Genomic DNA, 27,191 nt, shown 5'->3' on the forward strand with positions numbered 1-27,191 from the left:
GAACAGCCCGGGCTGGGCACATCCCAGCCTGGCCTGAGCACCGATTAAAACCAAAACCTTTCCAGCCATGTGGATAAAACACCCCCAGATCTGAGCAGCAGGGCAGGACTGCCGCAGCGCCGCGGGTCGATGCCGGTTCGCAGCTCAGGTTTCCGCCTTCAGAATTTCACCCTTCAGTTCCAATCAAAAAAGAAATTCCTCACATTCAACCCAGGCTAATTACTTTTCTGCATGGAAGAGGCAGCCAAATTCCCCGTGACGCACAAAGGGAAAGTGTGATCTACGAGGGAAGCACATCCACCACAACGTTATGGATGGTTCTGGAAATGCAGCCAGAGCCAGACGTCGCTCCCGACATCGCTGTTGCCAGCAGTTACCACCTAATGCTGCCTGAGAGGCATTTTGTGTTCAAAGGGAAAGGCAAAGCCTCTGCTGTCTCAGATCCCACGTTACTGCTGCCAACAGGGAGCTCTAACACCTGGAGGATATTCCTGGAGGAGGCAGCGATCGCCTTCCCCACGTGGGACGCAGCCGCTGCCTGTGCATCCCCGAGTTACCCAAAAAACAACAAACCACCCCAAAACCCTGAGAGCTGGCCTGAAGGAATGAATGCAGCAAAACCATTAACTACTCCTCAGTTACAGGATAGTTCAGTTATTAATTTCACTTTTTCTGCCCACAATGCACTGCCTTTTTGGCCCACCCAGGAGTGTAAAATGTTTAATTTTACTAGATACTTATACCTCCTAATTTTACTAAATATTTGTGTCTCTTCTCCAGGATACCTGCATTATGACCATTAACAAACAGTGAAAAGTGCAGAAAATGTGTGAGCATTTCTCCATATTTATTTATTTTAATATAGGAAAGGTGTCAACAGTGGCCACAGGTAATGCTAAAACCTGGTTATTACTAGGCCAAAAGACCAGAGGCTTAGAGATGGGAGAGGAGAAAATGAATAGTTTAACTTAATGGGTAAAGTTCTACAGAACATAAAGCTAAGAAGGGTAACTTGTTAGTATTAGACAACCCAAAATTATTAATGGAAATTGTCAGGATTCTTGATCATGCAGCCACACCATAGACTTCTGAAATGTACATTTTTAAACACAGCTCCTTTTCCTTTACATCTTTCTCTTTTTAGGGATCACTTTCTGAAATTCCTGTTGTGCATTATCAAAGGAACCAAGAGACAGCTTTTCCAGGAAGAAATCACTTGGTTTGGGAGAAGACCAACACATCTCCTCAGGCCAAGATTTAGGCTGTGTTCCCAACTGCTCCCCTAAGCCTGCAAACCCAGAGAGGCAACACTCCCCTGCAAAACAGACCTCAAGCTTGACTTACAAGTCTGCTTCATCTTCAGCTGAAAGTTCTTCACAAGGTGAAAAATATTATTAAACATTTTGTTTCCTTATTACTTCCTTCTCCCTCACCTCGACAGTCCCACACTTCCAATTAAATTAAAAACTGGACCAGTGTAGTTTTGTGGGATTTTCCCCTCCAATGTTAAATACAATTATAAAATGGGGGGAATAGAATCACAAATTCCACCAAGGTCATTAATGTACAAAATGCAAATTGTCTCCCATTTGTCAAAGACCCTGGGGAAGCCTAGAGATAATTGAAATGATAGATGAACAGAGGAGACTAACTGCTAATGGTCTGTATATCAATGAATCAATGTCACATTTATGAAGGGCTTTGGGAAATTATTCTAAATACTTCATCTACAACAGCTGAAGTTTAGCCTACTTTTTCTTTTTAATGCTGAAAAATTAATGAAAAAGTTCAGTTTATAGTTACACAAGTGTAAACCTGGGGTAATTTAAGGTGGATGGCAAGAAATTGAAGTGCTCCTTATGACTGTGCCAGATGTGACCAAAATTCTCAGGTACCAGGGATTATGGGATAAAAAAAGCAATATGTATTTCAGAGATAAATATAGGACCAGCCTCGCCCTCAAAGCATTTAAACTCAGCTATTCACCTCTGCAACTCAATTTCTTCAGAATAAGAATAAACTAAAAAATCACGGAGTACACATACCACAGATCTCTGTGCTTTCCTGTTTTCCTGACATGTTCAATTACAAAGTGAACTGCTCAGATCAGGGCCTGTTTTCAGATGCATTTATGGGGCACTGACCAAATGGGAATAACAAATGGAGAGAGGAAAACCCAAAATATTTCCTTTTCAAACAAAAGGTGAAGCAAATCCTGCAGGCAACTTTGGTACAGTTTCACAGAAAATCATATTTCCACTTCAAAAAGAGGAAAAGCTACAACCAGCAAGTCTCTATGCAGAGCATTCTCCCAGTTGTGTGCTGGCCAGGCTACATTAGTAAGGGACAGGGAAGAGGAGATGTAAATAAAAAGAAAATTTCAACATTAATGTGTCATTTTGGTTGAATCTGTAAATAGTTTGGGGAGCTGGGTCAGTTTAGACTGTTTATTCTGTGATTATGATTATTATTACATTTAATATTTTTTTTTTTCTGCTTTTTTCCCTACACACCAGAAAGGTCTGGATGAAGGTAAACCAGAAGGACAACTGCAGGCTTCTTTTGTGAAAAAAAAATCTTTTTCTAGCAAAGACAAATAAACCATCACACCCATTTGAGAGGCAGTTTACACTGCAACCTGCAACAGGTACCACCACCACAAAATCACACACATGAAACCCTTTTCCATCTTGATTTCACTGTACAAAATCACAGGAAGGGGATGGGGAGAGGAGGTGGGTTTACTTCTCTGTAGGAATGAGAAAGATTTGTTTCATCCAGAAACAGCACCACGATTGCCTGGCTCGTGGAGACATGAACTGATCCAGAAAGACACCTGATTTCCCCAGAATCTGAATGAAATGGTCCTGTCTGAAACCCAGAACTGCTTCTCAAAGAAGGGAACAAAGCTCTCAGGAAAATAGCATTGAGGGGAAACTTTGCTGCTGTCTGAGGAAAGGTAACAAGTACACACTGCAGGTGAAATGATCACACTACATTTTCTGTCCATTACAACCACAAATATTCATAAAAAGAATCAAGAAGTGCCATCAAGCTGCTGAGAAAACAAGGAGGGATATCCACGTGTTGGAACCTGCCTTCTCAATTATAAAATATCACTAAAGATGATGGAGATCTGGAGCAGCTTCCCTTACAATAAACCTGGTCAGAAATGTAAAGTCCATGTGGAAAAGGAACCCCCAAGACCAATCTGCTGAGTCACTGACATTAATCAGCACTGGCCATACTGACTTTTTCCAATAAAGATCTGTGAGAAATACTCAAAAAAATCTCCAGAGGAAGGAGATGGTGCTATGGGGTAAAACAAAATTTGCAGTGCCTATTGTGAGGAAGGGAGGGAGGGAAGGAAAGCCAGCAGCACAAATAAAAGAAGGTGTCCTGCAAACTACAGGAAACTTTTGTGGAGATTGCCTGTTTTGGACATTTCAGTCGGTTGGCAAAACCTGAAAACACACAAAGCCAGTGCCTGCTTGATGGTGATTTGTTAATATTCTATTTTTCTCCCCACTGCCCTGTCAGTCTTGCTCAGTGCAAGCTCAGACCAACCACTCCAAACCCAGCAATGTAACAGCCCACCTCAGCCAAATGAACATTTGCCTCCTTTTATCTGTTTTTAGAGATTTACCACTTAGCTGCCCTGCCCTTCCACAGGTCCCCTGTCCTCCCCAAATCCTTCCCCTGAGGAAGAGGCACAGAGAGGAGAAAGAAAAGAGCAAAAACACCCCCAAAGAAATAAAGCTGAGCTTCACTGAGCTCCATAATGACAGTGAAGGTGGATCTCAAGGGCTTTCTCTGAGCATCTCAATTTTGCAGCTTTCCATCCGTGCTGGACTCCCACCTGGGGTTTCCTGGAGATGCTGAAGGAGCAAAGCTCTGGTCTTTTTGGGTTTTCAGGGGAGTGCTGGTCCTCCTCACCATGCACTCTGGTGCCAGGTAACCCAAAAGGGCTGCCAGTAATTTCACCCCACAGGGGAAGTGCAGCCCCTCTCTGCTGCTGACACAGTTTCCCAAGTAGCCCATTAACAGAACACTCAATTCCTCCGTTTGCTGAAGCACATTTGTTCTGCTAGATCTTAATTTTTTGAACGAGTGAAATACGAGTTAGGACAATTTACATGAGTTAATGATACAGTGCAAGTTAACTGATGGGTTATTCTGGCTTTTGGCAGGGAACAATCTGCACGCAGCCTTTTTTTCAGGGCCATAATTACTTGCAATACTAGAGTCTCAGAACACTCTTCCCTTTTTTATTTTTTCCTGTTTTACAGATGTGTCACTCTCACAGTACTAAGTGAAAACAGATTACCTGCCACTGATCACCCAACACATCCTCAGAGGAAGGTGGGGGAAACGTCTCTCCAGTGACAAGTTTTGATTTGTGGATTAAATTCTCCTCTTAATTGAGCCATGCTTCTTCTGCTAACAAATTCCTGTGGAAACCCCAGGATAAATTTACCTCTTTTCAGGGTAACTTTTCCTCACATCACACCCTCCCCTTTCCTTCTCCTTATTTCATTAAGATTTTGAGCTATACATACAAACCCTTCATCTCAAACGCTCATTATGGAAATACTGCAAACCCAGAAGATGTCACAGTCGTTTCTTTTACAGCTTTTCTTTTTGTAGGCGACATTCATATTGCAGAATAATTTAGACAGTAATTTAATCACAGGGTTTAGAGGTCCAGCAAATGTTACATTTACATAATGTCAGTCTTTCAGCAGATAATTTGGTCCTTTGCATGTGTTAAAAGACGACATTGCTTGTTAAGTTCATGTTAGTACGTTTAACCCAGCAGATGAATGGCTGGCTCCTTAATCTGCCATATATTTCTAATTTTCCTAAGGATGATCAGAAAATTTTATTTAGAGTAAATTCATGAGCACAGTCATTCTACTGGAGTGACAAATCAAAAAGATTATTAAATCTCAGTGTCTAGAAATCTCCATAAAATGGCCATAAAGTCTTTGTAACACAGAAAATGCCATTTTTTTCCTTATATAAGTACTTCACTGGTCAATGTATTGCTTCTGCCTCCTTTGAGTACGTGACTGAAGTTATTGAAATGTTCCTCATTAGTTTCATAATATTCTCCTAAGGACATATGGGTACTTTGTAGTTTGGAAATGTACTGTTCTTTGTCTTGGCAAATGCTGTTAAAGAGAATGAAACAGGTTATAAGAAATATGATTTTGTTTCAGTGTGCCAATGCTACTATCCTGGACATCCAAAAGATAAAATAAAAGGTGGCAAATCATCATTACCCAAAGAGAAGTAGCATGTCTGTACAAGTGATTTTCCAGAAGTACAACTGTGTATTTAAACTTAAAAGAATAATAACCTAGGCAAACACCTCAGGAGCCTTAACACTGAATACTTATGCTTAATACTGAATTTTTGCCTTTTTATTTTGAAGTTACAGATTGTATCCTCACTACTTAACATGTAAATTGAAATCTCCCTTTTAATTTAAGATTGTACAATATTTACAGCAGGAAAAACCCTGTTGCAACATCTGGCCAGCCCATGCCACTGTAGGATATTCCCTTATTTTCCACTGCCTCACTTGTCTGGTTTTAAATCTACTGTAGCCAGCCACAGACCAAATCAATGAGCCAAAAACCACACCAAGAGCTGGGAGCACATTTTGATCACTCGGTTGTAACTTGGCACCGTTTCTGCACCCTTTAAAATAGAAATGTGTTTACCTAGAGGACACATTCATACACCTCCCATCAATGAACCAGGTAACAGACATCCCCCATGAGGGGCTGGGAGCAGCTGCAGAGCAAGGCAGCAGAACAGAGCGAAAGGAGACACTCATTATTCTCCTTAATTCACTCAACTGGCAATTGGCACCAGCCTGACTTCACCAGCACACAGAAACCCTTTCTCCTGCCTTAAGGTCTTGAAAGGATCACATTTCATTCCCCCCCAAAAAATTCATTTATTCCCATCATGCACTTCATGACAAATCAGTTTTCAGTCTGTATCCTTTATCAGTTATTTTTTAGTTATTAAAGGAGTTGAATGGGGTTTTCCATTCATTATTTGTTTTTAAAATTAAATCCAAACAGTTTTTCTCTTATGGCAAGTTTGGGCTGAGGACTCCAGGAAAATAAGGAAACCCAACTTCTTCCAGATGTAAGACAACTGTGTATCCTCTCAGCAATGAAAAAATTGAATTGTTTAATTTGAATTAATACTTAGATGATAAAGCTTGAAAAAAATCAGAATTAAATCAGATAAAGATTTAATTACCACTAAGGTTAAAAAAAAAGGATTATTTGCTATTGTCACTTAAACAGAACAAGTTCCAAATTTAGAGTTGACACAACTGACACGGGCAACTCAGCATGCACTGATAATTTTGTCATCAAAGTGATAAAATTCTAAGCTCAAGGCACTTTCTTTGATTATTCTTTAACACAGTTTGCAGTATGGCTGGATGATCCATCCCCAAATGTATTTCCTTACTCAGCTGCAGAGTTCCTAAGGCAGTTTAAGGAAATACCTGACCCACACGAGGCTGGATCTTCTCGAGAAGGTCCCACCAGGTGACCCCTTTGTCAGTGAGACTGGCACAGGTACAACAATTTGTGGATACATTGGAGAAAATGTGCATGATCTCAAACGATGCCAAAAATCGATGTGAATATTGATGTACAATGAGATCTTTAATGGAAAAATCCTTACAGTTCTTTACATCAGCCAAATAATTAAATTTAAAAGAACTAAATGTTTTCCTAATTAAGCAGCATGAAGTGCCAAATACTGATCTATTTTAATCTCCAACATGTTTCTATCATTTTTCTCCTTGCAGTCCCTGATGTTCCCATGTTTGAAAAAAAAAAAAACCTCATAAAAAAAAAGCTGTCTTACAAATCCAAACTAAACCTCCAAGAAAGCAGAGAAAAGTTATAGAAGTCACTCTAAAATGTTCTCATTAGCACTTCTTTAGGTAAGAATGAGAATGAAAAAATGAACTCTGTGAGGGCTGAGTGTCACAGCTATTTGCTGAGGCTATTATAATCATATCAGTGGCTTATTGAATTTCATAACCATGGTTCTACATCCTTCACTGACATCTACCAGAGAGCTTGACTCAAAATAAAACTCCAAGTCAAAATGAAGACATGGACACAATATGCTTACACACTGAAGAAAATAAATTCTCCAAAGGTCAGATTTATTTTATGGTTAAATAGGGACACACATAAAGCTCCAATTCCTACCTTAACCCTAGTGAAGCCACAAAAGAGTAGAATGTGAGTACACATTGTGTATGTGCTCCCTGCTGTGTATCACCACAGCACAGTACAGCCTGAGAGAGAACATTTCACTGGTTTTATCCTGAACCTCCATCCAGTGCCGGGAATGAGGCTCTAATTCCATTTCTGGTACTGAACTGCCACAAAACTCACTGGGAATCAACTCCAGCACCACCAGGATCAAACCTGGAGTGGGCAACAACCACCCACTGGTGTCAGGCACAGGGAGAGCCTCCCTGAGAACTCAAAATTACAAGTGGAAGCTGGCATGAATCAACCTTGCATGATCCTACCCCAGCCCGTCCTCCCCAGACTGCACCACTGAGTCAGACAGAGCAGAGGGAAGCAGTGCCTTTATGATATATAGGTTTTCCTTACACGCAGGTTACACATTTAATTTGCTCTTTACTGAAGCCTCCAAGCTTGGCAGCAGAGGGAGACTGCATGATTGCCAAAATGATTGGGGAGAATTAGGACTAGATGGTGCAGTAATGACAAAAGCCTTGGGAGAGATCCCACAGATGTTTCCCGATGCTGAGCAGAAACTGCATGCTAACCCAGCTAGCAAACAAAAAACTGACTAATACAAGTCAACAACCAAGGCAAAAGTGGAATATTCAGTGACTCAGTGTGAAAAACACCTCGCCTGCCTGCGCTGGTGCCACGGCAAAGTCTGGGAGGTGCCAGTCTCCAAAGGGCAAGGAGACAAACAAGGTCTGTGACTTTATTAACCTAAATCTTCAGGGAGCTCCCAGTGATCTCTCACACGGTGTAGAACCATGATTCATTCTTTTAATCATTTCTGCCTGGTAAAAAGCTGTGTCAGTGTTTCCCTCCCTCCTCCTCTTCACTCCTGTGAGTAAGACCGAGGGATGCAGGTGTGTGTGGGTGAGTTATCACTGCCACCACCCCCGTGCTTTCTAAGGACACTTCCAGTCGCCCAGGGAAGTGCTTGCACAGGCAGCACGAAGTCAGAGTCATGCAGCTCCTCCTTGGTACCACCTGAGTGTGGAGACAAGGACCAGCTCCCTGCATTTCCCACCAGAAGGGAGACAGCCATACCTCCAGAAGAAGCCCTCACAAAGGACACACTGCCTTCAGAAGGCACATCCAGAGCACTCCTGCTGCCCTCTGGCCTTGTCACCACCCGAAAGGCAGGTCTGGTAAATCCCTCTGAGTCCTCCACACACAGCCCCCATGCCAAATCCCACATGAATCCTGTTTACATGCAGCACAAACACTTCACAGGGCTCTTCCTGGGGGGAATGAGCCCATCTGCTCTTGTGTTGGCTGACCAGGAATGGTTCTACCTTTGAGGTACAGCTGCTAATTTCCAGGGGAATTGCCTGTCCATTTGAATACCCAATGAAGAGTGGAGACAAACACGAGCTCTCATCATCAGAATTTTTTATGGCAAGGCTCCAGCCCCAGGCACAATCAGATGAGGACATGACGATGGACTTTTATGGCACTTGCAACTTTTGGGCCAAGTCCTCGGCAGGCAGAGCTCCAAAGACTCCAGAGTTACGCCACCAGAGAATATGTCAATTGTCTGGCCAAGAGCATAAAAAACCTTCTTGTTATTGTTGTTAGAAACCAAATGACAAGCAATTCATTACTGCACTGCAATTCAGTGCAATTTATTGGTTGATTTGCTGCGAGGGATTTTAGCTACATACTAATACACATACTATAAAAAGAATGCAAATTCAGTAATGCAAGTCTAAATGAATGAGACATAACATTTTCTCACAGTTTGCAAGAAATTAACCTTTAACGTCTTTTCTATGCTTTGGGAACAGCACTTGGCCAAAAGCTCTTACAGTAATAAAGCAGTGACCCATAGCAAAGAATAAATGTCAGAGTGAAATGATAACAGCAAGCCTATTTGCCAGAAAGTGGTAATTTATAAGATTTTAATTTGAGATCATCATGGGGGGTCAGCCTTATCAAATAATTCAAAATGTAGGTCACAATTATAGCCCACAAAGTGTGGTTCTGCTCTGAAATGTGACTGCAAAAATGGCATGTTTATTATTTCTAAATGATTTTTTTTATCAGATGCATTGAGTTTACAAGTAAAATGCTAATGGGACAGGCTTGCTTTTTGCTTTCTCCATTTTTTACATTTGTGTAGCTCACTGATTTCAGTGCTTATTTCTGATTTACATTCCCCTAAAAGGAAAATCAAACCCATCAGTTTCCCACCTTCCTGCTTGAAAGCCACAGAGCCAAATTACGTCCTTGTTGTTCCCTGTGTCACCAAAAGCTTTCAACAAATTTACAATTTTCTGGGCTAACTAGAATGCAAAGCCCTCCCAATTCTCTAAGTAATAAGGAAAAAAAAAAAAAATCCAATCCACATCTCGCTTCAGGCAGATTCCTTGGGTGGTGTCCATCACATCGATGGAGTGCTCCATCAAAATCAGAGGAGTTCACCCCACTGCTTTCTCTGCAGTACTGTCCTTGGGCTTGCTGGCTCCTCAGTCTAACAGCAGAAGGAGAAAAGGCATTTTTAACAGGTTTTTCAATCATCCTGCCCAAATCAGTAACTGTGAAATGCTAACACCTGTCTGGAGCAGAGCACCCGGCGTGGCTGGAATCCAGCCTTTGCTTCAAAGTGAGCCAGACTAGGAGACGGTCCAGGAAGAAGGAAAGAACCATCAAACACATTTCCTACCTTTTCTCAGAGCATTTTCCAGCCCTGTGATCTCCAGCTCCAGGTGGATCCTGGATGCAATGCAGTGTAATTGTTCATTACTCTCAGCCCTTCCTCAGAGATGCTCCTGGGGCATTTCTCAGCCCATTTCCAGAGAAACTGAATTCTTTCTAATGAACCAGCAGAATCAATCGAGAAAAAGTGAGTGAGGCCTGACTAAAGAGAAGTGTGTTCGCCCCACCAGTGCCTGGATGGAGGCAGGAATGTTTTTTATGTGCAGGAGGGACCTTGCTGTCAATAGCACACACAGGGAGTCAATATTGCTACTGCTAAACGAGTTCTGTTCGACCTCTTGTGCCTTGAGAATTTGTGCCTTGGCTTCTTCCTCCTTTAAACTACAATGAAAGTTATTATGGCTGAAAAAGCCCTTATTCCTCTCTTTGGCAAAACAAGCTGTAAACACGGAGAACAAAACCCACCCAGAACAAGCTTAGAGTCAATTAGAGTTTGATTTAATAGGATTTAACACAATGCAAGTGAGATTACATGAAACATCTCCATAGTGTTCATTCACAACAGGGCCATACTCTAGTTTTATCACATCTCTAATTTTAGTTAATAATTTTATTCCATAACTAAATTTCTGCAGTAATTCTGTCTTTTGACATCCTTCTTCTGCCACAACTTTCTGTAAGCCAGCACATGCATTCACAAAACTCAACACTGACACGCCAATGGATGATCAAAAGTCTGCATTTGCCTGTCATGGGCTAAAAAACAAACCCAACCACAAGAACAGAGATTGCTGGACTCAGAATTTCAACAAGCAATTCCATTGTTCCAAAATCCACATCACCTTCTGCAAGGTACATTCCCAAGAGAGGGAATAACTGGCCAGTTACACAGACTGAAGAGCTGGTGGCATTGTCTGGGGGTGCCAACCGAACCCAGGCAAGCATAACATTAAATATAATACCTTTAATTATAAAACAAGGTACGAGAAATGCAACAAATTATTTCTTACAGACAATTTGTTGCTTAATGGCCTGAAGCAACTCCAAGGGCTGTAAAAGCTGATATGACAGTCCTTAACTACAGTAACAATCTATACACTGGGATTAATGCCATCATAAAGTTTAAGCAATGGTTTATAACTCCAAACATTGGCAGAAGCAACCAATTTTCTGTCTCTTGGAAAGCAAGAGTATCTTACATTAAGAAAATCATAATTCAAAATCAGGGAGGGGGAGAAAAGAAAAACCCCTCCAAATGAATAGGTTTCACTTATTATAGCAGGTGTGGTGTGTTGAAAAAGACCTAATGATGAGTCAGGAAACAGGACATGAAGTAAAGCTCTGAGAGCACCTTGCTGCTGCTTTCTCCCAGGCTCTTCAGGCAGCATTTTAGGGCTGATGCACAAAGCTCAGCAGACAGCTTATTTTATGAAAAATAAGCTGCTTTCAGGAGGCAAATGCCTGGCAGTGCGTGCTTGGTCACAAATGCACACGAAATGACTGGAGATCTTCCAGAAGCAGCTGATAATTTGTCTCTGATAGTGTGCCAACAAAAACAGCCTAAAAACCACATCCTCTTTAATGGTACCTCGCTCTTCAAAGCTTCAATGGACAGTCCAAAGCTCTTGGAAAGAAAGGATGAAAACCTGAAGGGTGACAGGGAGAGTCAAAGAAAACCCTAAGAAATGCTGTGCTATGGTCAGAGCTTTTAAGAAACCCACTGGGGGCTCCAAATCCCACTACAGCAAATCACCTCGTTCCATCTCCAACATTCAGCTTCTGATCCAGGCTGGGGAAAAACTCAGTGATCATTTCCCTCCTCGAGTCATCCACTGTATTTGAGTTTCCAGACGGGTCTAGAGCAGCTGTAAGTTCCAGGCTGGGTTCCTATCACAAAAGCTTTGTCACAAAGCATCAACAGCAGGTTAATTGATATTAGAGCTATGTTTTAAGACTTGTGTGCTCTAAGAACTCTAATATGAAAGCACAATATGTTTCAGTGGGCACAGCTGAGTATTTTGTATCTTTGCTTGCACTGGAGGACAGCGTTGAGGGACTTGGCAGAGTGGCATAATTTGATTTATCCCTGCTGCCTCCTTGGACAGTGCCAGCTTCTCTGTTCTGCTGGGTTTAAAAAAAAAAAACACACCAAAAACCCAAACCAGAAAGACCAAACAGCATTTTTTTATTCCTCTTTTACTACTGTAAGTTTAAAAAAACCCCGAAACAACAAATCCCACATTTTAAGTTTTAAGCTTTCAGAAAATACACTGGTATTTTGGCACTTCAACACCTTGTATATTATCTCGCCACTTTCTTCTCTCTAAGTGGCTACATTACTCTTGCAAACTAGCAAAGGGTGTGGAAATATTTATTATCATCTACATTTTCTGTAGAGATCATCAAAGGACAGTGAAAAGTATCTGTGTGCAGAGCGGGGGAAGGAGAAACGCAATTACTCCTGCTTGATCTGTTTATTCCACAAGTTGGACACAAGTCATTGCCGTGACATTTTCATTTTCCTGGATACACGACTGGGCTCTAATCTCATTTGTGCTGGTGTAAGCACAGGAGGATCAGCAAGCTGCCCCCCCCCATTTACATTTTGGGAAGTAACAGCAGGAATCAGGCCCCCCTAACCCTTGATCATTAATTCTGGTTCACCTCCTGCATGGAACAGTAGCTGTCAAAAAGATTTTGGAAAACTGTCAATCTCTGGTAAGAGATAAAATCTTGATTAATAAAAATAATTTAAAGCTGAGTTTGTTCATTGGAAAGAGAGGTCATTGGCACTATGGTGTCAAGAAGCCAATATTTTACAAACACATGGTATTCTTGGGGGAAATCAAAGCAAAGTCTGTACAGAGCTTCCTGCCAAGTGAGCTAACAACTCCATTTAACAAAACAAAATCATCCCAATGCTTAGAAGAACTCTTTCCTTAACAAATAAAAATCAAAGCAAAATGCAGACCAAAGTGAAATTACTTCCATGATCAAATCAGAAGCTAAGGGCCAAGCTGTGCTGTTGGGGGAAGGGGAGGGAGATGGGAGTTTAGCCTTTAACAAGCAAGAAGACGAATGGAAATGATCAGCAGTGAAAATTCAGTTATCTGGGCTTCTGTTCTGCTGGCCCATTATTTACAGTGAGGCCACTGAACAGATTTGAGTTTCCAGCTCTGCCACAGTGAGGAAGGCCAGAGATGGAGTCCAGAGGAGCTGGGATCAGCTCAGCCTGGCTGCCCTTTGATCTGCACCCATCTCCAAGTGAGCACCTCCTCCCAGCCCAGCTGTTTGGGCAACACTGCCCAGCTTGCTCAGCAATAACCAGGTTATTTCACCTGCAAACCACCTGGCCTTGGGCACTGCCACTCCTGACCCTGCTGAGAAACCAAACCACCCCCTGAGGGCGTTCCTGTGCTGGGCTGGTGGTGTTTTTGGGGATAAAAATCTCCTTTCCACCTCTGAGCGGTCATGCTATTATAGCAGCACAAGGCACTGATAATGGGGGGAATTATCCCACCAGTTAGAAGTACAACACTTTTTAGCCTTTAGCTGGTGATAAATTTCCAGGGTACACAGAGATTTTTTTGCTCCAAATTTTAATTTGGATGAACCACCCCCAGATGCAACGCAGATCAGTGAGAGGCACCTCCAGCTAAGCTCAGAGAGCAGCTCCAGCATTCAGAAATTCTCAGATCAAAACCAAAAATACGTCTGCATCAGGTTTTCCTTATTGCAGCTACAAGAGGATATGCCTAAGAAGGGAAAAATAAAAGTCAAGCTTCATCCTGTGCCTCTCTGAAGGGCGCTCCTGCGGGTAGGAATGTGTGTCTATGTTGCAGATAACTAACTAGCTACATGACAATATGCATTGGAGATGAAACCAAAGCAAATGCCAGCATGATATATTGTGTCAGTAACATCAAAGGAGAAGGGGAGGGGAAGTGAGTGTGAAAATCAAACAGAGTACTTGGGAAAGAAAGCTAATTTTGAGTTTGATGTGCACGAGTGACACTCATTAAAAATTGACGAGTGCATGTGAAAGGATGCCACCTGGGATTATGCAACTGCTAATTAACATTTAACACCATTTTCTAACCTTATAAAATATTCTTAGCCTGCTGAAGGCTTCTTCATAACAAGCACAATGGAGGAAAAAAAAAAATCCAGCACCTAGCAACAGCAAATGGAATGGGAAAACTTTATGAACTTTATAAAGCAACACAGAAGGCACGAAGGGCTTAAAGGGAGAGTGACAAGGCAGCACAGGGGAAACACCTGTGACTGTGACTGCTCCCTGTCCTGCACCAAAGGGAAAGGAGCACAGGGATGTGGCACTGGGGGCTGAACGTGTGTCCTGGTGCATTGATGCTCCTGCCCGTAGGATTCACTGGATTTCCGTAGAATCGTCACATTTTGGGTTGGAAAAGACCTCTCAGTTCATCAAGTATAACCTTTAAACCCAGCACTGCCACACCCACCCCTAAACCATGTCCCTACGTGCCAGGTCCATACACCTTTTAAACACCTTCAGCACATATTAATATTAAATGAAAATAAAATCCAGCATGTTTTAAATGTTTTCCAGCACAGCACCCAATTTCACCCTCCATGACACCCTCCTACTTACTGTAAGCCACAACTGAGAGTATTAAGTGAGGTCTCCCACCCTTGGAATTTAGCATGAGCCTTGCAGTAGCTGCTGATTTTCCCCCCAAAAATCCTTCTCCTGGATTCCTGCCAGTAGCCAGCAGGGAAATCCTGGGTTTTAGTCTTTTTTAGTCTTTTTCATAATAGTGGTCGGGGAAATATGGACTCCAAAGGACGAGCATCTGTTCTAGCTGTAAGTTCACATGGATTGGGGGTCCCAAAATAGCAATTTTTTAGAAGCTGAGTAGGACGTTCTCTAGAGAAAAAGGGAGGATAATTAAAAAGAACAGGAGAAAGCAAGAGAAAGTGAAGGGGGTAAGGTGACAACAAGACCTGAGCCTGCTGGAACAGATCATTGCAGTGAGGGAGGAGAAAGGGGCAGATTTGCTGATTCGGAACAAAGCCCAGGGAGCCTGGGAACACGCACTCCAGAGCATCTCAAAAAACCTAAGCCCAAAGCAACTAAATTAATAGGTTACATTTGGGTTTGGCTGTTTCAGCCGCGTGTTTACACTGTGTTGTTTCGCAGTTTAAACAAAGAAGGGAGCCCAGAGGGACAAACCCAAACAGGCCTTGCCTTTCCAGGGCCCAGCGTGGGGCATCGCAGCAGATCTCCCTGCTGCAGAGACAATATGGCTCTTTGCAGTAATGAGACATTTTTATAAACCCAGGAGCCTTCCAATCTTACACACATATCCCAGAAATAAAGTGCTTTTTAGAAGATAAACACCTAAAGCTGTCTGTGTACAGTGGAACTTTATGATATAAAAGATATGGCCCTAACTGCACAATACTGACATATTTAAGTAGATTTTAATTAATACATTGGTATTCATACAGCATGCCCAGGAGGACTCCTGTGTCTTTTTTCACATGCTTCCAGATGAACTTGCTAATTGAATGGTTAAATGCTTTCCAAAGAGGCAAGACATCCCCTTTTCGCTGGGAAAAGGGAATGGGATTAATTCTTACAAATAATTCTCCAGCACAGTCAAAATCTTTCAAAAGACAGTAAGTAATACCTCTTTTAGATGTGTCACAGATTTACCAAGCTCCTCCACACCCAAAAGATGTGAGGTGCTGCCTTGCTGCAATGAACTCCAGTCCTTCCATCCTGGGCAGGGATACCAAGAACAGCACACACTCTGGGAGGGCTGAGCACAGACAAAAAAAAAACAAACAAAAAAAACCCAAAAAAGTGTAAAAGAGGGGGGAAAGGGGCCCAACAGATAAACAAAGAAATGTTTCCCTTCCTTATGAGCCCTCTCCATCACCAACATCCATTCACACTTCTGAGCATGCCTGACCTCCTGATTTCATTTACAAATCCCAGATATTACACTGGCTCTCTCCTTTCAAATTGTAAAATCTGCCCTGATAAAATGGAGAGAATGAAGTTTAGATTCCTTTTTTTAAGGATTATCATTCATCATTACCATTGTTTCAAAACTTTTTTATGTATGGCTTTTTCTGAAATGGCCCCTGTTTAAAATGTGGGCTATATTTTCACATAAAGAGATATTTATTTTGCAGAAAACCCAGAAAGATAAAGCTCACTGATTGCCATGAACTGTCATCTTCCCAGGAAAATAAAAAAAGATAAAAAAAGATCAAACACTTGAAAATCTATCCAAAGCTTCCAATCCTTAAGCTAATAAAAGAAAAACAGTAAATCAGCTTTCAAAATATACTACCCAAAATTTTATATTTTTAGAAAAGCATGTATCTGAAAACTATTACACCTCAAGTATGAGGTAAGAAAAAAGTCAATACCCTGTGTTACATGCCAGAAGGAATAAGGGCAATTAAAAAAAAAAAAAAAAAAAAAAAAGAGGAAGAGTCAGGAAAAGCCTGTTCAGAGGATTGGGGAGCAGATAATTTTGATTGCCAGTATGGAAATGAGGAAGGATGTGGATAAATGGCATGCAGAGATGTGATTTTATTTCATTATTTTTTAAAACTCTCACTGGAGTCTTCCAATTTTTGAGCTTTCAATTTCTATAGTGAAGTATCAATGTAAGGCTTTCCTCATTTCTTTATTTTCTAAGTGTCTGAGCTTGGAAAGCCGCTGATGGTGAATTCTGGAGCATATTTAGAGCAGGTGGCTTGTTTTGTTTGAGATTATTGTCAACAACATATAAGGGATGCTTTTATTTGTCCATCCTTCCTTGAGTTATATTTTTCTGTCTGTACCCAGAGGCAAAACCAAAACCCAAAGACATGGAGTGGATTTTCTCTAGCAAAGTGCTGATTCCTTGGTCCACTACATTTGTCACCTGTTTCAAGGGACTCAAAACCCAAGATATATCAGAATAATTAGTGCATAGGCACCTGCACAGGCAAATACAATCAGATCCATAACCAGGAGAAATATTAACAAGGATAAGACCCACAATCACTGGGAAAAATAACTCTTTTCAATACCAGGCATCACAGACTCCTTCTGCTTCCTGCCAGCTTTTCCCTTGGTTATCTGTAGCTGATGACACCACAATAGTTTGCTGGAAATTTCCATTCTAATTTGCCAAATAGGAATGTGAGTAAATCTTTAGCTGTGCTGAATGAAAAACTAAACAGTTTGTCCAACAAACTTCAGAAATTAAGATTGGGTACTGGAAGGATAAGACAATCAGTCATTACTACAGGATATTTTTGATGAGTTTCTTGTATAAAACTGGCATTCTCAAAAGGAGAGCTAACTGAATTTGCTTCAAGAAAATTTAGAGAAAAGTAGGTGCAGCATAAAAAAGAACATAATCCCCTTCCACATCCTAAAATTACAGTAACATAAATTCATCACATTTGATTTTAGTAAGTTACGTAAAACGGAGAAGGAAACAAAGAAGCTGAAGCCAATGATACCAAGGTGCTTTCCACAAAAAATTGTAGCATCTATGAAGCCTCAGGATAGGATAAACTTCATTTTGTTTCTAATCACTGTGCCTTAAAATCTCCCTTTAAATTTACAACTCACGCGACAAGAAGGACGGCGAGATTTCAAACCCTCCCCACCAACAGAAGGAAAGCTGGTATCTCCCAGTGCAGAAGGCTCTCAGCACTCTCCATCCAACCTTTCCTCGTCCCAGGCTTTGCAGGAAGAGGGGAGGAGCAGAATTCCTGTCCTGTGTTTAGTGGGAGCATCGGGACCCGGCGGAGACGAGCGCCCACAGCACCTGAAACCAAGTATGGGTCGCCTTAGAGTTTGCTCACCAGGTCTTACCCACCCTTGATTTCTGGAGCCATGGGGCTGCTTGGGCAGAGTCTGCTCCTCCAGACATTAATTTTGAAGAATTAAGAATTTTAGGGAAGTTAAGATGATGGTTAAATTAGATGTTGCTGAGTTAGTGGAAGTAGATAAATGGGTTTTGCTCATAGTTAACAGTAGCTGGATCTTAGAGAAGATATCCAGGATCTATTAACTCATTGCTTGTCAACTTTATGTTTGGGTAGCTGCGCTTATCATGAGAAACAGAATGTGATAAGCAGATTTCAGGGACACAAAGTAGTTGCAAACTTCTCATATTTGAGGAATCCACTGAGCACAGGAAAACTACAAGGATTCATTTGCCACGTATGCATTGAAAAGGTAAAAAGGTCAGAATGAGGAAGACTTATTTTACTTCTTCTTTTGGAGACTCCCTCCCCAAAATGGACCCTTGACTCAATTCAGAGAACAGAATAGCCTTAATAGCCTTTTTGCCAATTAGCACACAAAGTAGAGCAGAGGAAGTGACAAGAATATGAATATTCATATTTTGTGTGTTCAAGACTTTTGTAGTAACAGGGCTTTGTAAGACCTGTGATTTTTGCACTGTGCATTAGGGAATTATCCCATGTGCTGCCTGGCCATTGTAAAAAACATACACTTTCTAACGTTAAACTGTTAGAGAGCTTTTGTTCATCTCATTTGGCTATCGATAATAGATCAATATTCATATTTTAGTAAATCAGGACCAGCGTGAGGTGAGGATGATGAGGGTGATGTCTGTGTGCACCCAGGCCTCACAGACCCCTTACAAAACAAAGGGGTTTTGGCCAAGAAACACACGTGCCTGATTTTGTGACTGATATTTCCTGCACAGCATTCCTCTTACATCATCTGTACTGTCTCCCTTGCACTTTAATGGGACTAATAAACATTCCACACTTACTTTGCAATGCATTTTCTCCCTGCAAGACAACCTACTTGCTATTAGCATGTAAACTGCACACTTGCCAGTCAGGCTAACCTCATCAATCTTGTCCAAGGCAGAAGAGCTTGTACCCTCTTACAAGATTTCTGGGACTGCACTTTTTAGTTATTCATCCAGTTATTTGAAAGGAAAAAAGAAAAAAAAAAAAAACTTACAAGATTTCATCTCTAGACTTCAAAAATAGGACATATTAATGGGAAGAAAAAGGATCACTTGAGTTATTTTTATATTCAAATTTGAATTTTTTCCCCCAGAGGAATCCTTTTTTGTGTTTCCCAGAAGAATATAGTTCAGTTCTATCCCTGCTTTGAATTAGGAAAGCAGAATGAAGGAATTAAGATTTTTAAAATAACTATCCAAACCATGCCTTGGATTTCTGTGTTTGTGCTCTTGCTCAGTAATGGCTCACCACTCACCCCCTGAGGAGCAGAATAAATTAAGCATGTACCATATTAACAAGCCTCCTATTCTGGGGCTGACTCCAACATCCCTGCATTGTGTGTGGAAGATGAGCTCCTCCGGGCCTTGGAGAACAGGATTTTAACCTCACACTTCCCAGGGCAGCCACAGCTTCTCTGGGCACCTGTGCCAGGGCCTCACCAACCTCTCAGGCAACAATTGCTTCCCAATATCCCTTTAACCCTGCCCTCCTTCATTTTGAAGCCATTCCCTGTCACACCAGGCCCTTGTAAATAATTTCTCTCCATCTCTACTGTACTCCCTTCAGGTACTGGAAGGCCACAATAGGGTCAGTCCAAACAATTGGGTCACTCCCTCTGAAGCTTTTCTTTTCCAGGCACCCCAATTCTCCTTGCCTTTTGTTGTATTCCATCCTTCTAAATTCAGTTTGTATTCTTTTGAGATTTCCCAAGACAAAACTTGCATCTGGGCCACACAATTCAAGCGTTGCAGATGGGAACAGAATTTGTCTGATTTTTCAGAACTCATTTGTACTTTTTTGGGGGGCTCCACACACTGTAAAACTGAGTTCCCTCATTTTGTGTTGCTTGAAAAAGTAATTTTTCACTTTCTCTAACAAAAGGACACATGGGCAAGTTTGTTTTGCAGTAAGAAGAGAAAGGCAGAGAAAGATTATGAGCTTCGTTCAAGACTGTAAAGGAAAAACACCAAAATAATAAGAAGACCTTTTTAAATTTCACCCCTGATATTTCAGAACCAAGTTCTGAATTCCTCTGGAGGATTTGTGAAGGAAGAATTTCAATATGTTCCCTCTGCCAGAATTAACATGAGACTTCATTAGACAGAAGTGAAGCTGAAACCTGAAAGATTAGACCTGTAAGTGCAAAAACACTGGGCATTTCAGGGACTCCTTTCTTCAGCAGAGCTGCTCCCTTGCAGAGCTTTTCCAGATGATACTCCACAAATGGGGCACTGCTCAGAATGTGAACAAAAGCTTTCACCAGCAGGAGCGGGGGGAAAGCAGCCACATTATTTCATTCTGAAGAGTGGTGTTGTACAGCAATTACTTTGCATAAAATCTCCCATAATGAATTAAGAACCCCGAGTTAGTGCAGCAGCCAGGCTGACAGAGCAGGCAATCCATCAGAGAAATGATTCATAAATTAAACCATCCCCAACTAAGGCCTTCACATATCACTGTGTAATAGCTCCTAAGGAGTCATTATGGGTATTCTGTCAATAATGCATAAACTTCATGACCCTTTTAACTCCCACCTCTCCTCAGATCCCAACAGTAATGGCCCATCACTCCTTCCCCCACCCCTCATTCCTGGGTGCTGTTTTCCCACCCCATGAAGTCAATGAAAGTGCTGCCATTGATCTTCAGCAACACAAACTCGCCTTCCACCTTAACTCTAACAAACAAATTCAAACTCAGCGCTGCCAGAGCTGGAGATGCATGCAGAGGACAGGGAAAAACCAAGGGAATGAAGGATTAAACACCAACTTTTCTCATGCTGCCACAGCTCGGTGCAAGCCATGCTTGGTGCGTTACACAACACGCAGAGTGATGGGCTCCTTCAATTTAACTGGCACCAATTTCACCAATCCCCCTCAATTTTCTGCCTTCACATCATACTCTCACATGCACCTTCACAGACAGGAATTAAAAAAGCCATGAGAAAACACCTCATACAACGCTGCCTACCAGACTTGGTGGTTCTTCTGCAATATCCCACCACAGCTCCACCCTCACCAGATCAAAACCATGGACCAAACATCAGCACTGCCCAGGTGAGCCCTGCTGGAAGGCACCTCCTGGAGCATCAGGGTCCTCAGAAGCACCTCAGCAGTGATGCCAAGGAGAGGTGCTCTTCAAGTGAAGTGTTTTATATCAAGAAGTAAGCAAAAGCATCATTTGAAATCTGAAATATATTGGCTAGGGAATGAAATAAGAGAATGTGAGTCTGGCATTTTGCAGCCCTTGTTTGAAGCTACTGGATTGCAGAGAGTTCTTTCAGTAGAAGAAATACCATGGCCACATTCAGAAATAAGTGTATTAATATTAAACCACACATAATAGGTTATACTTTATTAGTTTAAGGGCTTTAGCAGAAAGAACCTCTTCTTTCTCTCAAATTCCTGAGTAAGTTAAACAACCTGTTTTTTTACATGCAAGAAACAATCCTGTAACTTTGTATGAAACAACACAAAAGCAACACTCCAAATACCACAGGGATTTTGCTCAGAAGGAAGATTTATGAAAAGAAAGTAAGAAATCCCTTTTTAGCACAATGTATATACAAGAGCAATTATACCACCCATAAAATCTCTCAGTTTATAGATCCATTTGGGATGAATGAAAACTAAAATTCTGGGGTTAGATGAGGATGCCCTTTGGTGTGAAGCACAGGGTTGGTCTGTGCAACCTGCAGCTGCAGACACCTGAAAAGCAGAGTAAAACACAGCCTGGCTCATTACTGCAGCTCCTGCAAGTCATTGCTATTCTCCTTCCACCTTGCAGGGTTCACTGGCAGATCAGTCCCATCAATTACTGCTCTGTGCTACCAGGCTCTGATATTACCTCAAGGAAAGCTCTGCACATCCAAATTCAAAGGCTGCCGAGGTGCAGTCGTGACTTAAACATCATCATTTCATTTTCACACGCAACAAGGAAACCTATCATTGTGAAAATGGGTAATCAGCCAAATCATCTTGCCTTCACTTCATTTACAGGTCTGCAGCTTGTAGTTTTAAAAACACAGTGAAAGTGTTGGGGTGTTCTAGCAGTAAATATTATTCACAGTATACTGGAATTTTCCAGGTAACAGAAAGAAAACAATGAGAGTGAGATGATGAATACCAACTGCAAGGAACCACACATCCTGGGTTTCTTTCCAGTATTGCTCTTCAGGATGGTTCAGATACTTCTCTTTCAGGGATTTTATGCATGGTAAGCAGTAAAAGTAACCAGAAATATTTTCATTGCCCCAGCCTTCTGGACCCACCAGGATAAATCACCTCTTAGAATAGTAGCACCAAATACTTCATGTCAGTTCAAACCTCTGGATGCCTAAACCCATCCTTTACTTCACCAGTAATTACTTTTTTAGAAAAAAAAAAGAAATATTACGTGCTTGACAACTTAAGCCAGCAGTGACACATTAATCTTTCTCTTCAGGTAGTGTCTCAGACTGAGCATTGCTCCCAGCAGCAAAACCCTGACCTGGGGAGGGGCGAGACATCCCCACTCTGGGGAAGGTCACACTCATCCTCACCCTGCTTCTGTCTAAGAGTTGTTAGATTTGGAAGAGTTAGTAATTTCCCCCCCCACAAAAAAAAAAAAAACAACCCAGATGGAGTTTTATTTTCATTTTTTCCTGTGTTGTTTCCATACCTGACACCAGGAGCCTTGAACTCTCCCACAGCTCCCAACTGTGTCTGTGCCCAGGCTGACCCTGATGCTCGCCCTCTTTAGCACCAGCACAAACACATTTTTCTCAGGGTATCCAATAACCTGAAAACCATCATTTCCAATAGTAAGAATTCTGAATTTATCAACTCCTTGCGTTCTCAGCGAAAACAAACCAGGGTTTCTGTTGCTGTGCAGGTGTCAAGCAGAAGCTGCCACTGAACCACAGGAGGCACAAACGGGACAGTCACACACTGACACGGTGCCAGCAGCGCCTGTGACAGGGACACGTCCCCAAGTGCTGCCAACACCAGGGAGAGAACCCTGGCAAAGGCAGCCAGGAGGATTTACAGGAGCTGAGTCTCCTCCCATTACATTGTATTACATTATATTATATTATAGTATATTATATTATAGTATATTATACTTATCATATTATAGTTATTTTATATATAAATATATATAAATATATATTATATTTTTATAGTCCTGGCTGCTCTGTCCCTGCACTGAGCAGCAACTGTTCAGGTTTAATGTTGGCACTGGCATCACACGGTGAGGTTGAACATGAGAATTGCCTCTTTGCATGGGTTTGTATGAGGAAAATCAGCTTCACACAGCCAAGAGATCTATAGTTTCAAGTGCACTTGGTGAAACATGACATCCACAATTCAGCTGCAGACTTAGATCCAAGGGGTTGTTGTAGATCTGGAACCCAAGAAAACCAAAGTGCATTGGGCACAACCACCTGGCACACACCCCCTTCGTGGGCTCCTTGGAAGAAAGAAATAACTCTCCCAGAATAAGAATTCTCCTTCCACTGAGTTTTTTATGTACCCACATGCACAACAAACCTTACTTGATCTCTCTGCAGCATTTGCAGTACTTCTTATTCAGATGAGGACACAAATGCAATCCACTGGCTTCACGTCTTTGCTTCTTGCAGATTGACTTTTTTATACCCTTACCTGGCCTAGTTCCATTTATTAGGAACATATAAAAAATTATTGCCTTCTATAACTCTTCCTCAACAATGCCTCCAGCCTGAAGGCTTCATGAAGTTATAAGCAAAGATTTATATGTAACAAATAATTGAAAATGAAAAATATCCGTCTCCAACAAAAGTAATATATTTCAGGTAACAATGACTTTTCTAGTGAAGGGGAAGATAAAAGTGTATTTAACAGGTATTCTGATACCATAAACTAGAATACAATATTTGCATGTTCAAATATATTACAGAAAAATATGCTAATTCAAATCTGACATTAAGAAATTATTTTCTATTGCAAATTGGAATTCCAAATGAAACAATAAGCTGCACTAGACTTAGCTACACAGTCCACTTGGCAAAAAGAATCCACCTATAACATTAATAAGAAAAAAATAAAACAAATAGCACCCAAAAAAAACCCAAAAATGCACATTACTGTTAAAACCAGAAAGAAATACTAGAATGAGAGTTCCTGCCCTTGCAGCACATACCTTCTCCCAAATACCCACTCATAAATTTCCCACAGGAGTCTCACATCCACACCCCATCACTCAGTGCATAAAATGGTTCACAGCTCTTTGTACAGAGAACCTGCTAAGTGGATTAAAGCTTATTTTTCATGTGTGACTTCATGATTTACTGTGTTTGGACAAGATTCTTCCTTGACTGAACTTGACCTAATCCATTTATGATTTAAAGGGGATTTTATGTATACAAACACATGAACAGATAGTAAAGTACTGAGGTTCATTATATGAGAAAACAACTCTGAGATTCAAACTCCAAAAAGGGTTCTAAAACCTACTGTCACATGTGCTTTTTTGTGTTTTTATTTCAAATGAGAATAAAACAATTTTTACTGTTGACTTTGACTCCACAGCTCAGGATCAGATTCCACTAGTTTTAGATGGTTTGAACTATTTCTATATCTTAAGTCACAGAACCTACAGTGTGCATAAAACTGTCCAAACAGAATTTATACTTTCAAATAACAGATCAAGCATGGAAACCAAAATGGGAATGGCACATTCCCAACAATAGGAATGAAATAATATTGAAATAATATAATATAAAAACCACAAAGGAATTTTTCTTCTAAATCGCAGTGTTAAAAATCTATGCTATGGTTTTACTATAAAATGTTTCAGTATATTATAATGACAGAAAAACTTTCTAGAAAAAGTTGTTTTCATTCTCAATACACAGAAGGAAAAGAATTGTGTAGGACAAAGGTTCTAAGATGGCTACAGGAGGATAATTCCAGTCTTAGAAACGATTAGTTAACAACTTTATTGCTGCTGAAAGGAGGTTACCACTTGTGCTCCTGCCACAGCTGGGAGGAGGCTCAGTGAGCTGCTGCAGGCTGGAGCAGGGAACGGGGTGGTGGCCAGGAAAGGAGACTCCAAGAGTGGCCACTTGATTATGGAACAGGAAAGGGAAGAGAATGAAATGAAAACACAACAGTAGTCTGAAAATAAAAATATGTAAGGACATAACGTGGCACGGCTGGCCCACAGCAGCGGAAACTTGGAGCTGGTTACCCAAAATCTTGGCCTTTGGTATTCACCTAGCAGCCCTGGATGGGGCTGAAATTAATAAATAATAGAGCCACTAGCAACACCCTACTGCTTTTCTACCAGATTTGTCTGTCTCCTCAGAATTTTAAGAAGTGATCCAGCAGCCCTAAATTCCCCCCAAATGGGCACTTCCACTTCCATGGTCCTGAAAACGCCATTGCATCCTACCTCAGCACACCTCTAGGAATACATCAAAAGAATCAGGTTTTAATTCCAGGCTTAGTTTTCCTTTCTAGCCTTGTGTACTGCTGACCAGGCTCTGCACAGAATTCAGATTTGCAGTTTGCATTTGAAAAAGAAAGATAAAAACACAAAACCTGCCACATTTTTCCCTACAATGGGACATTTCTGCAGCAAAGGAATGTACTTCCCTCCTACTAGTACTTTTTTGAATGGTCCAGGAGATTGTCCCATTCCCAGGAGATCTTCAGGTTTATCTTGATCAGTTTATTTGCTTCCTCACAGTAGTTTTCAACAACATAGCAATTTCATTTTAAATCTAAAAGCATTATCAATTTGCTTTTTTATGCTGAATATAATAGCAGCCTTGAAAGATCCTGCTAGCAGAGCTTTCCCAAGGATGGGTGGATTTGCTTAGCCCTGAGAAAAGCTCCATTTCCAGGAGCTAGTCAGCAAACAGAACCTATTTCAGCTTCTTCCATCAGCAGGTTTGACCATAAAATACCTGCAGGAAGTAGATCTGCAAGTCAGATGGAGTCATCACTGCCTACTTACTCTGAGGAGAGTGCCTGGCTTTAATACCTTCATAATCACAATTTACCATGGAGAAGCTGCCCCAAGCTATTGCCAATTTATGGTGGACACCCACGCTGCACAATAATGGCTTGTACTGTGATAAAATAGATTTACTGACAATATAAATATACTTACTGCAGCAGCTTTTCTTAAATCTTTATTTATAAGGCACACCAGATAGCCCGATGAGGGAAAGGAAGTATTTCTATATACCAGACTTTTCACTTCATTTCCTAGAAAGATTACAGAACATCATGGACACAAGGATCAGACCAAAGGTTACATATTCTAATTTCAGAGAAAATAAAACACTGTGAAGAAAAGTAACTCTACTGAAATCCATGCAAATATTAGTCTATATACCCAGGTTTTACTCTAAAATGAACCCCAGACTTCAAAAGGAATGGAGTTGAGTTGATGGACCCTCTGGAGATATTTATCTCATAAAAGACTTTCAAATTATCCTCCCACCCCCTTAAGATATTATCTTCATAATGTACTAAAAAAAAAAAAAATCCTGGCCTTTGGTATTCACCTAGCAGTCCTGGATGGTGCTGAAATTAATAAATAATAGAGCCACTAGCAACACCCTATTGATTTTCTGCCGGATTTGTCTGTCTCCTCAGAATTTTAAGAAGTGTTTAAACAGATATATCCATTATGTGTTGGAAGGAATTTTAAAACTCCCCAGTAGGGCTGTAGTTGATGACATATTGACAGTATCTCAGCCTGAAATAATTTTGGACATTCTGCCTGTGTTGTCTGCAGATGCAGAGCCAAAAACACCCAGCTGAAGGGCAAAGTGAAGGTCAAATGCCTGAAGCACTCAGAGAAAGCAGCTACACTTGAACACTGTTGCTTCAACCCTCGGACATCAGCTTGTGAAGAGAGAAGCAATTCCTGTTATCAGCTGTACAAATAAAATTATTAAAGCATCAGACTGTTTTTCCATCGAAAAGAGCGCCCCAAGGACAGAGATTTTAACTCTGCTGCGAAAGAACTGAGGAGTTCTTATCTTCATTTGCTAATATAAACAGAATACCTTCACTAATTCCCCAAAGCAGCTCCCAGCTCCTTTGCAGAGCTCTCCTCGAAGTTCCTTCCTCGTGCTCTGCTTCTACCGCAGCCCAATTAAAGAGAGCATTTAATGCATTAAAACTGGAAGGCTTCAGATTTTCCATTTGAAATGTAGGGCACCAGAACACTGTCACCTTGCTAATAAAA

The 27,191-nt window shown here is 41.2% G+C and overlaps 1 protein-coding gene and 1 non-coding gene across 2 annotated transcripts in view; both read right to left on the minus strand.

Annotated features, from left to right (window-relative positions):
- Window positions 1–27,191, minus strand: part of LOC100227840 (uncharacterized) — a 192,940-nt gene that overhangs the window by 102,298 nt on the left and 63,451 nt on the right. The gene's annotated exons all lie outside the window — the stretch shown is intronic.
- MIR551 (microRNA mir-551) lies at window positions 17,779–17,849 on the minus strand. The gene is given in 1 exon segment (NR_049063.1): window positions 17,779–17,849. It is a non-coding gene; the product is annotated as a microRNA mir-551 (primary transcript).

This window comes from Taeniopygia guttata, chromosome 9 (genome assembly GCF_048771995.1).
Source record: "Taeniopygia guttata chromosome 9, bTaeGut7.mat, whole genome shotgun sequence".
In the NCBI taxonomy this organism is placed as follows: Eukaryota; Metazoa; Chordata; class Aves; order Passeriformes; family Estrildidae; genus Taeniopygia; species Taeniopygia guttata.